This window comes from Bombina bombina, chromosome 3 (assembly GCF_027579735.1).
Source record: "Bombina bombina isolate aBomBom1 chromosome 3, aBomBom1.pri, whole genome shotgun sequence".
Lineage (NCBI taxonomy): Eukaryota > Metazoa > Chordata > Amphibia > Anura > Bombinatoridae > Bombina > Bombina bombina.
Window position 1 is genome coordinate 980984360 of NC_069501.1, and position 16226 is coordinate 981000585.

Below are 16226 nucleotides of genomic sequence, written 5' to 3' on the forward strand. Positions count from 1 at the left end.
AACTTCTCATTTTTCAGATGAATTTTTAAATGAACATCATCATTCTGATAATGATTTTTCTGGTTCAGAGGATTCTGTTTCAGAGGTTGATACTGATAAATCTTCATATTTATTTAAAATGCAATTTATTCGTTCTTTACTTAAAGAAGTCTTAATTGCATTAGAAATAGAGGAATCTGGTCCTCTTGATACTAAATCTAAACGTTTGAATACAGTTTTTAAACCTCCTGTAGTTATTCCAGAGGTTTTTCCCGTCCCTGATGCTATTTCTGAAGTAATTTCTAGGGAATGGAATAATTTGGGTAATTCATTTACTCCTTCTAAACGGTTTAAGCAATTATATCCTGTGCCATCTGACAGATTAGAGTTTTGGGACAAAATCCCTAAGGTTGATGGGGCTATCTCCACTCTTGCTAAACGTACTACTATTCCTACGGCAGATAGTACTTCCTTTAAGGATCCTTTAGATAGGAAAATTGAATCCTTTCTAAGAAAAGCTTACTTATGTTCAGGTAATCTTCTTAGACCTGCTATATCTTTGGCGGATGTTGCTGCAGCTTAAACTTTCTAGTTGGAAGCTTTAGCACAACAAGATCATAATACTCATAGCATTGTTAATCTTCTTCAACATGCTAATAACTTTATTTGTGATGCCATCTTTGATATCATTAGGGTTGATGTCAGGTATATGTCTTTAGCTATTTTAGCTAGAAGAGCTTTAGGGCTTAAAACTTGGAATGCTGATATGTCTTCTAAGTCAACTTTGCTTTCCCTTTCTTTCCAAGGTAATAAATTGTTTGGTTCACAGTTGGATTCTATTATTTCAACTGTTACTGGGGGGAAAGGAACTTTTTTACCACAGGATAAAAGATCTAAAGGTAAATTTAGGTCTGCTAATAGTTTTCGTTCCTTTCGTCACAATAAGGAACAAAAACCTGATCCTTCCCCTACAGGAGCAGTATCAGTTTGGAAACCATCTCCAGTTTGGAATAAATCCAAGCCTTTTAGGAAACCAAAGCCAGCTCCCAAGTCCACATGAAGGTGCGGCCCTCATTCCAGCCCAGCTGGTAGGGGGCAGATTACGTTTTTTCAAAGAAATTTGGATCAATTCGATTCACAATCTTTGGATTCAGAATATTGTTTCACAAGGGTACAGAATAGGCTTCAAGATAAGGCCTCCTGCAAGATGATTTTTTCTTTCCCGTGTCCCAATAAATCCAGTGAAGGCTCAAGCATTTCTGAAATGTGTTTCAGATCTAGAGTTGGCTGGAGTAATTGTGCCAGTTCCAGTTTTGGAACAGGGGCTGGGGTTTTACTCAAATCTCTTCATTGTACCAAAGAAGGAGAATTCCTTCAGACCAGTTCTGGATTTAAAAATATTAAATTGTTATGTAAGGATACCAACATTCAAAATGGTAACTATAAGGACTATTCTGCATTATATGTCTACATTAGATTTACAAGATGCATATCTGCATATTCCGATTCATCCAGATCACTATCAGTTTCTGAGATTCTCTTTTCTAGACAAGCATTACCAGTTTGTGGCTCTGCCGTTTGGCCTAGCAACAGCTCCAAGGATTTTTACAAAGGTTCTCGGTGCCCTTCTATCTGTAATCAGAGAACAGGGTATTGTGGTATTTCCTTATTTGGACGATATCTTGGTACTTGCTCAGTCTTCACATTTAGCAGAATCTCATACGAATCGATTTGTATCGTTTCTTCGAGAACATGGTTGGAGGATCAATTTACCAAAGAGTTTGTTGATTCCTCAGACAAGGGTAACCTTTTTAGGTTTCCAGATAGATTCAGTGTCCATGACTCTGTCACTAACGGACAAGAGACGTCTAAAATTGGTTTCAGCTTGTCGAAACCTCTGGCTATGAAAGAAGTATCTCGAATACTTGTATGGGCGGAATCCAGCTCCTGTCTAATTTCTGCGGTTCATATCCCAGGTATAGACAATTGGGAAGCGGATTATCTCAGTCGCCAAACATTACATCCGGGCGAATGGTCTCTTCACCCAGAGGTATTTCTTCAGATTGTTCAAATGTGGGGACTTCCAGAAATAGATCTGATGGCTTCTCATCTAAACAAGAAGCTTCCCAGGTATCTGTCCAGATCCAGGGATCCTCAGGCGGAAGCAGTGGATGCATTGTCCCTTCCTTGGAAGTATCATCCTGCCTATATCTTTCCGCCTCTAGTTCTTCTTCCAAGAGTGATTTCCAAGATTCTAAAGGAGCATTCATTTGTTCTGCTGGTGGCTCCAGCATGGCCTCACAGGTTTTGGTATGCGGATCTTGTTCGGATGGCTACTTGCCAACCGTGGACTCTTCCGTTAAGACCAGACCTTCTATCGCAATGACCAGACCTTCTATCCTTTTTTTCCATCAGGATCTCAAATCCTTAAATTTGAAGGTATGGAGATTGAACGCTTGATTCTCAGTCATAGAGGTTTCTCTGACTCAGTCATTAATACTATGTTACAGGCTCGTAAATCTGTGTCTAGGAAGATATATTATCGAGTCTGGAAGACTTAAATTTCTTGGTGTTCTTCTCATCATTTTTCTTGGCATTCTTTTAGAATTCCTAGAATTTTACAGTTTCTTCAGGATGGTTTGGATAAAGGTTTGTCTGCAAGTTCCTTGAAAGGACAAATCTCTGCTCTTTCTGTTCTTTTTCACAGAAAGATTGCTATTCTTCCTGATATTCATTGTTTTGTACAGGCTTTGGTTCGTATAAAACCTGTTAAGTCAATTTCTCCTCCTTGGAGTTTGTATTTGGTTCTGGGGGCTCTTCAAGCTCCTCCGTTTGAACCTATGCATTCGCTGGATATTAAATTACTTTCTTGGAAAGTTTTGTTTCTTTTGGCCATCTCTTCTGCTAGAAGAGTTTCTGAATTATCTGCTCTTTCTTGTGAGTCTCCTTTTCTGATTTTTCATCAGGATAAGGCGGTTTTGCGAACTTCATTTAAATTTTTACCTAAGGTTGTGAATTCTAACAACATTAGTAGAGAAATTGTGGTTCCTTCGTTGTGTCCTAATCCTAAGAACTCTAAGGAAAGATTGTTGCATTCTTTGGATGTAGTTAGAGCTTTGAAATATTATGTTGAAGTTACTAAAGATTTCCGAAAGACTTCTAGTCTATTTGTTATCTTTTCTGGTTCTAGGAAAGGTCAAAAGGCTTCTGCCATTTCTTTGGCATCTTGTTTAAAATCCTTGATTCATCATGCTTATGTCGAGTCGGGTAGAACTCCGCCTCAAAGGATTACAGCTCATTCGACTAGGTCAGTCTCTACTTCCTGGGCATTTAGGAATGAAGCTTCGGTTGATCAGATTTGCAAAGCAGCAACTTGGTCTTCTTTGCATACTTTTACTAAATTCTACCATTTTGATGTGTTTTCTTCTTCTGAAGCAGTTTTTGGTAGAAAAGTACTTCAGGCAGCTGTTTCAGTTTGATTCTTCTGCTTATAATTTCAGTTTTTTTCATTATAAGATTTAAACTTTATTTTGGGATGTGGATTATTTTTCAGCGGAATTGGCTGTCTTTATTTTATCCCTCCCTCTCTAGTGACTCTTGAGTGGAAGATACACATCTTGGGTATTCATTATCCCATACGTCACTAGCTCATGGACTCTTGCTAATTACATGAAAGAAAACCTAATTTATGTAAGAACTTACCTGATAAATTCATTTCTTTCATATTAGCAAGAGTCCATGAGGCCCACCCTTTTTTGAGGTGGTTTTGATTTTTTTTGTATAAAGCACAATTGTTCCAATTCCTTATTTTATATGCTTTCGCACTTTTTTCTTATCACCCCACTTCTTGGCTATTAGTTAAACTGATTTGTGGGTGTGGTGAGGGGTGTATTTATAGGCATTTTGAGGTTTGGGAAACTTTGCCCCTCCTGGTAGGAATGTATATCCCATACGTCACTAGCTCATGGACTCTTGCTAATATGAAAGAAATTAATTTATCAGGTAAGTTCTTACATAAATTAAGTTTTTCGTTTTTATGAACGTTCTTCTTTGGAACTGATACTTGCGATTTAGGTTGCCTGGGCACTTCCTCTGAAGTTGCGCACTTGTTGAACAATAGAATTATGTTTTTCTAGTTCATTTATCGATCCTTCAGGACAAATTTTCTTGGGCAGTTCTAGAGTGTCCTTTAACCAGGCAGGTACTACTGGTTGTATACTTTTTCTGCTATTACCAGGGTTCATGTCACCCTTGTGGTGCTGATTAATCCTGCTGGATTCTGAATGTTTCTTGGTCTATTCTATGGACTCCGGGCTCGGATCCTACAGAAGTATGAGGCCTGTTGTTTAGATACAATCCCTCCGTACGAAGGGTTATGAGTGTCAATCTAGGTTGGTTATTCTGGCTTCTCGCCTGGGATACGGATCTGTTTTTGAAGACGACATCATGGTTCTTCAGGTCTCCGGGGACTCAGAACCGTTATTCCAATCTTTGGAGTTGGGAGATGTTTGTGACCTATGTGGTCTGGTGTGCCGAGTGATTAATGATTTGCTTTTTCACTGAAGGTTCTTCCAGACGCTGACTCTTTAGCCTATTTAGCATTTTATTGCGGTGGCGGAGTATCCTTCCTTCCCGCCTTGGGTGGATCATATGGTCTGGATGCGCGGTCATGTTCTTTCTCTGCTCAGAGTTGTGTTACTCTAAGAGTTGGTGTGCAGGGGTTCCCTGCCTTCTGTGGGGAGCTGCGTAACTCCAGCTTTAGCCTGCTTAAAGAAGGTTTTGGAAGATAGATCCTTCAATGATCTCTGGCTGTTGTCCCTTCCATTACCCTTGGTCTGACCATGGTCTTGACGTTCGGGTGTCGGGCAGAATCTCGTTGCATCTCTAGCCTTGGGGCTTGTCGGTGAAGAGTCGAGGTCGGATACGGAGGGCCGCCCTTCTGGATTCACGTAGTTGACCATTTATCCTTGATTCCCCGTTAGGGGTTTAGTGGGCGGTGTCTTAAGTTTGATTCTCTGGGATGGCGAGCAGGGTACAGGGTTCTCATTTGCCTTCGGGTGTTGGTTGCTACCTTGCCTATGCGTGTAGCACATATTAACGCTTGCCTACAAGATTTCTTTGCAATCCAAGTGCCCTGGGTGCTGAATCTTAGACCGTTAAGGAAGTCCTTTGTGACTCTTAGGTTTGAGGCTATTGCTAGATCGCCAAGTCTACGGACTTTAGAGGTGCGTTCCTCCTTGTAGAAGGCAGCTTAGGGTTCCTCTGGATGTCGGATCTTCGATTGATTCAGTTTTCAAGGATCCTGATCTAGGTCCGTGTCTCTCCTTGGAATAGGAGCTGTGGCTTTGCTGGTTAAAGCACCTCTCTGGTTGCACAGGAGATCTTGAGTTCAGATAACGCCTTACTTAATTTTAAATCAAATTTTAATGGGTGTGGACGGTTCGATCTCACACTAGATGTTTGTGGTCCCGCAGGCCTCTCTCCGTAGAGGCTGGGGCTCTGTGAGAGATGCCTATCATTTTGCGGCTTAGGCTTTAGGTCCTTCTGATGGTTTTTTACTGGTGGTCTTGCGCATTTACGCTGTTCCTGTAAACTCCAGGTATCTTTACCTGTTTTGGCGATATGGCCGAGGGGTCTCACCTCTATGGTAGGGTGGTTCTCCGTTTTTTATTCCCTTCTCTTCTAGAGCGGGGGTAGGGTTCTTCGGGTTCGGAGTTCCCTTAGTATTTGGAGCGACCTTTGGGTCCTTGGGGGCTTGCCTTGTAAGGGTCTTTTCCCTTCTTGCGTTCCAGAGTCCTGGAAGGGGAGTTTCGATGTAGTGACTGGTTCCTCTGTTCCTGCAGTGAGAAGCTGAGGGTTTGATCCTTATGGGGCTCCTGCTATATGTTGGATTCTGATATATGGATGCTGAGTGTCTTAGGGCCTTCTTCCCTTGGGAAGTGTTCCTTGTTTTTAGTTAAGACAGACGTGTAAGGGGTTTCGTACCCAAGCACAATGTCTATCCTGACTCATGGTTGCATGCTGTTTGTAATAATGGTCAGCGGTCTAACTGGGGGCTATGTTCCTATATTGACCTTTACTTTCTCTTCCGAAAGTCTGGGACTATTGTTTTTGGTTTTGACTAGCCTTTGGGCTAGAACCATTATCCTAGAGGGAAGATTGAGGTTGGTTACTCTATGCAGGGTTGACAGTTTTCTTTAGAGACACTTCTCGCCTTTTGTGGGAGGTCTTGGATGTCCTCCTCTTTTCCTCTGGTGTTCGGTACTGGGAGGGGATGCTCCTTGGAGCCCAATATTCGGAGGGCTGTGAGCCCTTGGAAGGTTTGCAGTTGAATCCAGCTACAGTTATTGCACTTTGAGGGTGTAGCCAGCTACATCTAATTGCACTTTGAAAGGGTGTTGGCATTAGCAACGAAGAGTCAGCTTGCTACCTGGAAGCTGGTCATTGGGAGTTCCTGTTCAGACTGATGGTGTTCTTTTTGGAGAACTCTTTACTAGCTGCTGGGATAGTTATCCTATTTCTGCTGTGTCTGCGGTCTAGCTTGAAGGTCTAGACCTAATATGAGGCAACGGGGAACTCATGGTTTTCCTGGAGTACCTTTGGGTATGGTACAGGGTCAGGGTTATGAGGGTGTTCCTCAAGTCCTTTTTGGGACATGTTTCCCTGTGTATAGATCTCCTTTTCTTCGGTCCTTGTGTTTCTAGGGAGTTCGTTCCTGGGCGCTGTACAACAGCCATGGGTTGTTCTATGTTCTGCAGAGTGGAATGATCCTTTGGACTTTTCATGAGAATCTGTTCTCCTTTTTGGGGGCAGATAGTGGTCCTTGTCTTAGCCGGGCACCTTCATGGGAGTCGTGATCCGCAGGCCTGAGTTTTCGGGGGTCGTTGGGCTTGACGGACTCTGGGACTGAGTCGTTTTAGTTCGGCATTGCCGGCAGTGTAACTAATGTGCAGTTAACTGGGTTTTGGGTTTTCACCTATGTCGTGTCTACTTTTTTAGGGTGTCGAGTAATCGGGCTGTGGTACCTTTCAAAGGGGCCGCATTTTGTACCCACCCATTGTTTGCATTCAGTGTTCATTCTTTTCCCAAAAGTAATAAATGCTGCTGTGGACTCTTCCCTTTTAAGAAGAAAAACATAAATTATGCTTACCTGATAATTTAATTTCCTTCTGAAGGGTAGAGTCCACAGCTCCCGCCCGTGGTTTTATCTTTGAGGAGGCTGTGATTTTTTTTGTTCTTCTGTCACCTTTTTTCACCTTGATACCCTTGGCAGAATGACTGGGGGATGAGGGAAGTGGGGGAGGTATTTAAGCCTTTGGCTGGATTGTCTTTGCCTCCTCCTGGTGGTCAGGTTCTGTATTTCCCAAAAGTAATGAATGCAACTGTGGACTCTTCCCTTCAGAAGAAAATAAAATTAGCAGGTTAGCATGATTTTTTTTGTTTTGTTTGTTTTTTTCTTTCTTTTTTTACAGAAAATGAACATAGTTTGTGTGGGTACATCAATAATTATATTATCTAACAAAAGACAGAATGGGAGTAAAAAGAGTTTCTGCTATATTGTAAGGCTACTTAATTAGCCCCACTAGCTGTACATTTTCAATGTAGACCAGTTAAATAAAAAAATAAAAGTTTTTCATAGGCTCTCTGTAAATTCGGTCGCATTCCCTCCCTTTACAGATCAACATTATTCTCTTATTCCATTACCTTTGCTGATATGTTTCAGTACTGGTTTGGCTGTCTGCTACTAAGTGGACGAGAGTCTATGGTTAAGTATATATTGTATTTCTTTCTTAAGACACGGTGAGTCCACGGAATCATCAATTACTGTTGGGAATATTACTCCTGGCTAGCAGGAGAAGGCAAAGAGCACCCCAGCAAAGCTTTTAAGTATCGCTTCCCTTCCCACAATCCCCAGTCATTCTCTTTGCCTTCAGTGCAAGGAGGTGGTGAAGTTTAGGTGTCTAAGATTTCTTCTATCAAGATTTTATTATTTTGGAAGCCTGAGCAGGTTTGCTCTGATCTTCCCTGACAAGCTGGGTCTAGCTGTACTCCACGTTAGTCCCTTCAGTAGGGCTGTGGTAGCTTTCAAGCAGTTAGGAAAAACGCAGTGAGGTCCACCCCACAAGTTCCTGACAAGATTGCTGCCCTCATACAGAATGCCAGAGTATGCTTACTCTGTTCCTTCTTTTATCCACAGGTCTCTGAGGAGTGACTTCCTCTCATGCCAGGTGAGCTGTCCTCCTGTCGGACAGTTAAGGGTGCAGGTAAGTGCCATTTCTCTTGTTAAGTGTATCCAGTCCACGGATCATCCATTACTTATGGCATATTCTCCTTCCAAACAGGAAGTTGCAAGAGGATCACCCACAGCAGAGCTGCTATATAGCTCCTCCCCTAACTGTCATATCCATTCATTCTCTTGCAAGCCTCAACCATGATGGAGGTCGTAAGAGGAGTGTGGTGTTTTATACTTAGTTTATTCTTCAATCAAAAGTTTATTTTTAAATGGTGCCGGAGTGTACTGTTTATCTCAGGCAGTATTTAGAAGAAGAATCTGCCTGCGTTTTCTATGATCTTAGCAGAAGTAACTAAGATCCATGGCTGTTCTCACATATTCTGAGGAGTGAGGTAACTTCAGAGAGGGAATGGCGTGCAGGTTTTCCTGCAATAAGGTATGTGCAGTTAATATTTTTCTAGGGATGGAATTTGCTAGAAAATGCTGCTGATACCGAACTAATGTAAGTAAAGCCTTAAATGCATTGATAGCTACTGGTATCAGGCTTATTAATAGAGATGCATACTCTTATAAAAATGTAATATAAAACGTTTGCTGGCATGTTTAATCGTTTTTATATGTATTTGGTGATGAAACTTATTGGGGCCTAGTTTTTTTCCACATGGCTGGCTTGAATTTTGCCTAGTAACAGTTTCCTTAGGCTTTCCACTGTTGTAATATGAGTGGGAGGGGCCTTTTTTAGTGCTTTTCTGTGCAGATAAAAATACTGACAGAGACATTCAGTTTCCCTCTGCATGATCCAGGACATCTCTGGAGGGCTCAAAAGGCTTCAAAGTCGTTTTTGAGGGAGGTAAAAAGCCACAGTAGAGCTGTGGCAGTTGTGACTGTTTGAAAAAAAAAAAAACAAAAAGAAAAAAAAAAAAACGTTTTTGTCTTTTATTATTCCATTTTGGGTATTAAGGGGTTAATCATCCATTTGCAAGTGGGTGCAATGCTCTGCTAACTTGTTACATACACTGTAAAATTTTCGTTAGTGTAACTGCCTTTTTTCACTTATTTCAAATTTTGACAAAATTTGTGTTTCTTAAAGGTGCAGTAACGTTTTTTATATTGCTTGTAAACTTGTTTAAAGTGTTTTCCAAGCTTGCTAGTCTCATTGCTAGTCTGTTTCAACATGTCTGACACAGAGGAAACTACTTGTTCATTATGTTTGAAAGCCATGGTGGAGCCCCATAGGAGAATGTGTACTAAATGTATTGATTTCACCTTAAACAGTAAAGATCAGTCTTTAACTATAAAATAAATATCACCAGAAGATTCTGACGAGGGGGAAGTTATACCGACTAACTCTCCCCACGTGTCAGACCCTTCGCCTCCCGCTCAGGGGATGCACGCTAATATGGCGCCAATTACATCAGGGACGCCCATAGCGATTACCTTGCAGGACATGGCTGCAATCATGAATAATACCCTGTCAGAAGTATTATCCAGGTTGCCTGAATTAAGAGGCAAGCGCGATTGCTCTGGGGTTAGGAGAAATACAGAGCGCGCAGATGCTGTAAGGGCCATGTCTGATACTGCGTCACAATATGCAGATCATGAGGACGGAGAGCTTCAGTCTGTGGGTGACATCTCTGATTCGGGGAAACCTGATTCAGAGATTTCTAATTTTAAATTGAAGCTTGAGAACCTCCGTGTGTTGCTTGGGGAGGTATTAGCTGCTCTGAATGACTGTAACACAGTTGCAGTACCAGAGAAATTGTGTAGGCTGGATAAATACTATGCGGTACCGGTGTGTACTGATGTTTTTCCTATACCTAAAAGGCTTACAGAAATTATTAGCAAGGAGTGGGATAGACCGGGTGTGCCTTTTTCCCCACCTCCTATATTTAGAAAAATCTTTCCAATAGACGCCACTACACGGGACTTATGGCAGACGGTCCCTAAGGTGGAGGGAGCAGTTTCTACTTTAGCAAAGCGTACTACTATCCCGGTTGAGGACAGTTGTGCTTTTTCAGATCCAATGGATAAAAAATTGGAGGGTTACCTTAAGAAAATGTTTATTCAACAAGGTTTTATTTTACAGCCCCTTGCATGCATTGTGCCTGTCACGGCCGCGGCGGCATTCTGGTTTGAGGCCCTGGAAGAGGCCATCTATACAGCTCAGTTGACTGAAATTATTGACAAGCTTAGAACACTTAAGCTAGCTTACTCATTTGTTTCTGATGCCATTGTTCATTTGACTAAACTAACGGCTAAGAATTCCGGATTCGCCATCCAAGCGCGTAGGGCGCTATGGCTTAAATCCTGGTCAGCTTATGTGACTTCGAAGTCTAAATTACTCAACATTCCTTTCAAGGGGCAGACCTTATTCGGGCCTGGTTTGAAGGAAATTATTGCTGACATTACTGGAGGTAAGGGTCACACCCTTCCTCAGGACAGGGCCAAAGCAAAGGCCAAACAGTCTAATTTTCGTGCCTTTCGAAATTTCAAGGCAGGTGCAGCATCAACTTCCTCCGCTTCAAAACAAGAGGGAACTTTTGCTCAATCTAAGCAGGCCTGGAAACCTAACCAGTCCTGGAACAAAGGCAAGCAGGCCAGAAAGCCTGCTGCTGCCTCTAAGACAGCATGAAGGAACGGCCCCCTATCCGGCGACGGATCTAGTAGGGGGCAGACTTTCTCTCTTCGCCCAGGCGTGGGCAAGAGATGTTCGGGATCCCTGGGCGTTGGAGATCATATCTCAGGGATATCTTCTGGACTTCAAAGCTTCCCCTCCACAAGGGAGATTTCATCTTTCAAGGCTATCTGCAAATCAGATAAAGAAAGAGGCATTCCTACGCTGTGTGCAAGACCTCCTAGTTATGGGAGTGATCCATCCAGTTCCGCGGACGGAACAAGGACAGGGTTTTTATTCAAATCTGTTTGTGGTTCCCAAAAAAGAGGGAACCTTCAGACCAAATTTGGATCTAAAGATCTTAAACAAATTCCTCAGAGTTCCATCTTTCAAAATGGAAACTATTCGGACCATCCTACCCATGATCCAAGAAGGTCAGTACATGACCACAGTGGATTTAAAGGATGCCTACCTTCACATACCGATTCACAAAGATCATCATCGGTTTCTAAGGTTTGCCTTTCTAGACAGGCATTACCAATTTGTAGCTCTTCCCTTCGGGTTGGCTACAGCCCTGAGAATCTTTACAAAGGTTCTGGGCTCACTTCTGGCGGTTCTAAGACCGCGAGGCATAGCGGTGGCTCCGTATCTAGACGACATCCTGATACAGGCGTCAAGCTTTCAAGTTGCCAAGTCTCATACAGAGATAGTTCTGGCATTTCTGAGGTCGCACGGGTGGAAAGTGAACGTGGAAAAGAGTTCTCTATCCCCACTCACAAGAGTCTCCTTCTTAGGGACTCTTATAGATTCTGTAGAAATGAAAATTTACCTGACGGAGTCCAGGTTATCAAAACTTCTAAATGCTTGCCGTGTTCTTCACTCCATTCCGCGCCCTTCGGTAGCTCAGTGTATGGAGCTAATCGGCTTAATGGTAGCGGCAATGGACATAGTGCCATTTGCGCGCCTTCATCTCAGACCGCTGCAATTATGCATGCTGAGTCAGTGGAATGGGGATTACAAAGATTTGTCCCCTCTGCTAAATCTGGATCAAGAGACCAGAGATTCTCTTCTCTGGTGGTTGTCTTGGGTACACCTGTCCAAGGGTATGACCTTTCGCAGGCCAGATTGGACAATTGTAACAACAGATGCCAGCCTTCTAGGTTGGGGTGCAGTCTGGAATTCCCTGAAGGCACAGGGATCGTGGACTCAGGAGGAGAAACTCCTTCCAATAAATATTCTGGAGTTAAGTGATATTCATTGCTCTTCTGGCTTGGCCTCAGTTAGCAACACTGAGGTTCATCAGATTTCAGTCGGACAACATCACGACTGTGGCTTTACATCAACCATCAAGGGGGAACCAGGAGTTCCCTAGCGATGTTAGAAGTCTCAAAAATAATTTGCTGGGCAGAGTACCACTCTTGCCACCTGTCAGCAATCCATATCCCAGGCGTGGAGAACTGGGAGGCGGATTTTCTAAGTCGTCAGACTTTCCATCCGGGGGAGTGGGAACTCCATCCGGAGGTGTTTGCTCAGTTGATTCATCGTTGGGGCAAACCAGAGTTAGATCTTATGGCGTCTCGCCAGAACGCCAAGCTTCCTTGTTACGGATCCAGGTCCAGGGACCCAGAAGCGACGCTGATAGATGCTCTAGCAGCGCCTTGGTTCTTCAACCTGGCTTATGTGTTTCCACCGTTTCCTCTGCTCCCTCGACTCCCAAACAGGAGAGAGCATCAGTGATTCTGATAGCACCTGCGTGGCCACGCAGGACTTGGTATGCAGACCTAGTGGACATGTCATCCTTTCCACCATGGACTCTGCCTCTAAGACAGGACCTTCTGATACAAGGTCCTTTCAATCATCCAAATCTAATTTCTCTGAGACTGACTGCATGGAGATTGAACGCTTGATTCTATCAAAGCGTGGCTTCTCCGAGTCAGTCATTGATACTTTAATACAGGCACGAAAGCCTGTTACCAGGAAAATCTACCACAAGATATGGAGTAAATATCTTTATTGGTGTGAATCCAAGAATTACTCATGGAGTAAGGTTAGGATTCCTAGAATATTGTCTTTACTCCAAGAGGGCTTGGACAAAGGATTATCAGCTAGTTCCTTAAAGGGACAGATTTCTGCTCTGTCTATTCTTTTGCACAAGCGTCTGGCAGAGGTTCCAGACGTCCAGGCATTTTGCCAGGCTTTGGTTAGAATTAAGCCTGTGTTTAAACCTGTTGCTCCCCCGTGGAGCTTAAACTTGGTTCTTAAAGTTTTTCAAGGAGTTCAGTTTGAACCCCTTCATTCCATTGATATTAAACTTTTATCTTGGAAAGTTCTGTTTTTGATGGCTATTTCCTCGGCTCGGAGAGTCTCTGAGCTATCTGCCTTACAATGTGATTCTCCTTATCTGATTTTTCATGCAGATAAGGTAGTCCTGCGTACCAAACCTGGGTTTTTACCTAAGGTGGTTTCTAACAAGAATATCAATCAAGAGATTGTTGTTCCATCATTGTGTCCTAATCCTTCTTCAAAGAAGGAACGTCTTTTACATAATCTGGACGTAGTCCGTTCCTTGAAGTTTTACTTACAAGCTACTAAAGATTTTCGTCAAACATCTACCCTGTTTGTCGTTTACTCTGGACAGTGGAGAGGTCAAAAAGCTTCGGCAACCTCTCTTTACTTTTGTTTCTTCGGAGGCTGTTTTTGGGAGAAAGGTTCTTCAGGCAGTGGTTCCTTCTGCTTAATCCTGCCTTGTCCCTCCCATCATCCGTGTACTTTAGCTTTGGTATTGGTATCCCATAAGTAATGGATGATCCGTGGACTGGATACACTTAACAAGAGAAAACATAATTTATGCTTACCTGATAAATTTATTTCTCTTGTAGTGTATCCAGTCCACGGCCCGCCCTGTCCTTTTAAGGCAGGTCTAAATTTTAATTAAACTACAGTCACCACTGCACCCTATGGTTTCTCCTTTCTCTGTTTGTTTTCGGTCGAATGACTGGATATGACAGTTAGGGGAGGAGCTATATAGCAGCTCTGCTGTGGGTGATCCTCTTGCAACTTCCTGTTGGGAAGGAGAATATCCCATAAGTAATGGATGATCCGTGGACTGGATACACTACAAGAGAAATAAATTTATCAGGTAAGCATAAATCATGTTTTTGTTTCTTAAAAAATCCCTGGCACTACAGCAGTTGATGCACCTTATATGGGACTAATTTATTTTTAGATCAGGATAACCTAGACAGGATGCAGGGCACTGTGTGGCGGTAAAGGACATCAGAGTCCTAGAGAATCAGTGTTTTAACATTATTGGTGGTTCAGTTAATGAGACTGCTTATATCTGCATTCTTTATTTTTAGGGGATATTTTTTGCCGTTTATGGAAGGAATTGGCGGTCTGTTTTACGGAGCCGACTGACGTCATGAGGGGCGGGTCTCCTCTCTCCAGACGCAGCGCGCGCTGTTAGTTGACGCCTTTTCCTTGGTAAAAGTTTAACGGCTTCTGTATAGATCCTATCCCTTATTGAGGAGCTGTTCCATTTTTCTCCTACATCGTTCCGGGTCAGAGAGGAGCAGGTAGGCACCTCAGCTTAGCACTGAGGTGTAGTGGGTGTCAGAGAGGTGTTTATTAGATCTCTAAAATTTGTTGGGGTCTGTAAAATTTTCCAATAAGGGTATCTCTGAGCAAGTGGAATCTTATACTGATTTTTCAATTTAATGTTTTGAGCCGCCAGTTAAAAGGACAGTAACAAAAAGAATAAAAAAAGTGTTTTGTTTTTTTAATAAGGTTTTCTTGCAAGATGGACCTAGAGTCTATGCCTGTTATAGTGTGCAAACTTTGCTTGAACTCCCAAGTTGAACCCCCTTTGCTCTTTTGTAGTTCTTGTATTGAAAGAACTGTAATGTATATAGACAGACTGTTTCTGAGCCACCATTCTCTCAGGTTGATACTGTTCAGGCAATGCCACAGTCTCTTCCTCGAGTGTCTCAAACCATATTGTCACATGCAGTGCTCTGCGGTTCTTCTCAAGCTCCTGATGGAGTGTATTTGAAGGCCGAAATTGCTGCCCAGGTATCCTCGGCGGTATCTGAGGCGCTAGCTGCCATACCCATGCTGCAGGGGAAACATAAGAGGAAAATTAGAGAATCAGATAGTAACGTATCAGATCCTTTTCAGGCTAACCAAGTTGCTCTTTCACATAAGTCAGAAGAGGATACTTCGGTAGCCTCCGATGGTGAAATCTCAGATTTGGATAGTGTAATTCCTTCTTCTGATGCTGAAGTGGTTTCCTTCAGATTTAAGCTTGAACACCTTCGTGTTTTACTAAAGGAGGTTTTGGATACTCTGATACTCCTGTTGTTGAAACCCCTAAGAAATCTAGCAAATTAAATAGATACTTTGATGTCCTCTCCCCAGGGGAGGTGTTTCTGGTGCCAGATCGTGCTGCAGAGATTATTGCCCAGGAATGGGAGAGACCAGGAATTCCTTTTTCTCCCTCTCCAGTCTTTAGGAAGATGTTCCTGGTGGCTGATTCCATCAAGGAGTCATGGCAGACGGTCCCCAAGGTGGAAGGGGTGATTTCTACACTGGCCAAGGGGACTACTATTCCTATTGACGATGGTTGCTCTTTTATGGACCCTATGGGTAAGAAGCTGGAGGCTTTCTTAAAGGGACAGTCAACCATAGAATTGTTATTGTTTTAAAAGATAGATAATCCCTTTATTACCCATTCCCCAGTTTTGCATAACCAACACAGTTATATTAATGTACTTTTTACCTTTGTGATTACCTAGTATCTAGGAACCTTCTTCCAGCCCCCTGATCACATGACTATGACTGTTTATTATATATTGTCTTAAATTTAGCATTGCTTTGTGCTAGATCTTAAATAACTTTCTGTGCCTGAACACAGTGTTATCTATATGGCCCACGTGTACTTTTTGTCTCTTTGTGTTGAAAAGAGATTTAAAAAGCTAGTGATAAGAGGCAGCCCTCAAAGGCTTAGAAATTAGCATATGAGCCTACCTATGTTTAGTTTAAAGTAAGAATACCAAGAGAAAAAAGCAAATTTGATGATAAAAGTAAATTGGAAAGTTGATTAAAATTAAAGGTCCTATCTGAATAATGAAAGTTTAATTTATACTTGACTGTCCCTTTAAAGATGATGTATTTTCATCAGGGTTTAAAATGGCAACCAGCAGTGTGTATTGCTACAAAAACAAGTGCGGCAGCCTATTGGTTTGTCGTTTTGTCAGAGTCCCTCCATGCTGAGACTCCTTTGGAGGAGATGCAGGATAGGATAAGGGCTCTCAGGTTAGCCAATTCCTTTATCACTGACGCCTCTTTGCAGGTCATTAAGTTGGGAGCCAAGATATCTGGCTTTGCAATTTTAGCGCGTAG

The 16226-nt window shown here is 42.5% G+C and overlaps 1 protein-coding gene across 1 annotated transcript in view; it reads left to right on the top strand.

The window, feature by feature from the left end:
- The window catches only part of SPATS2 (spermatogenesis associated serine rich 2), a 941596-nt gene that overhangs the window by 212653 nt on the left and 712717 nt on the right, over positions 1-16226 (top strand). The gene's annotated exons all lie outside the window — the stretch shown is intronic.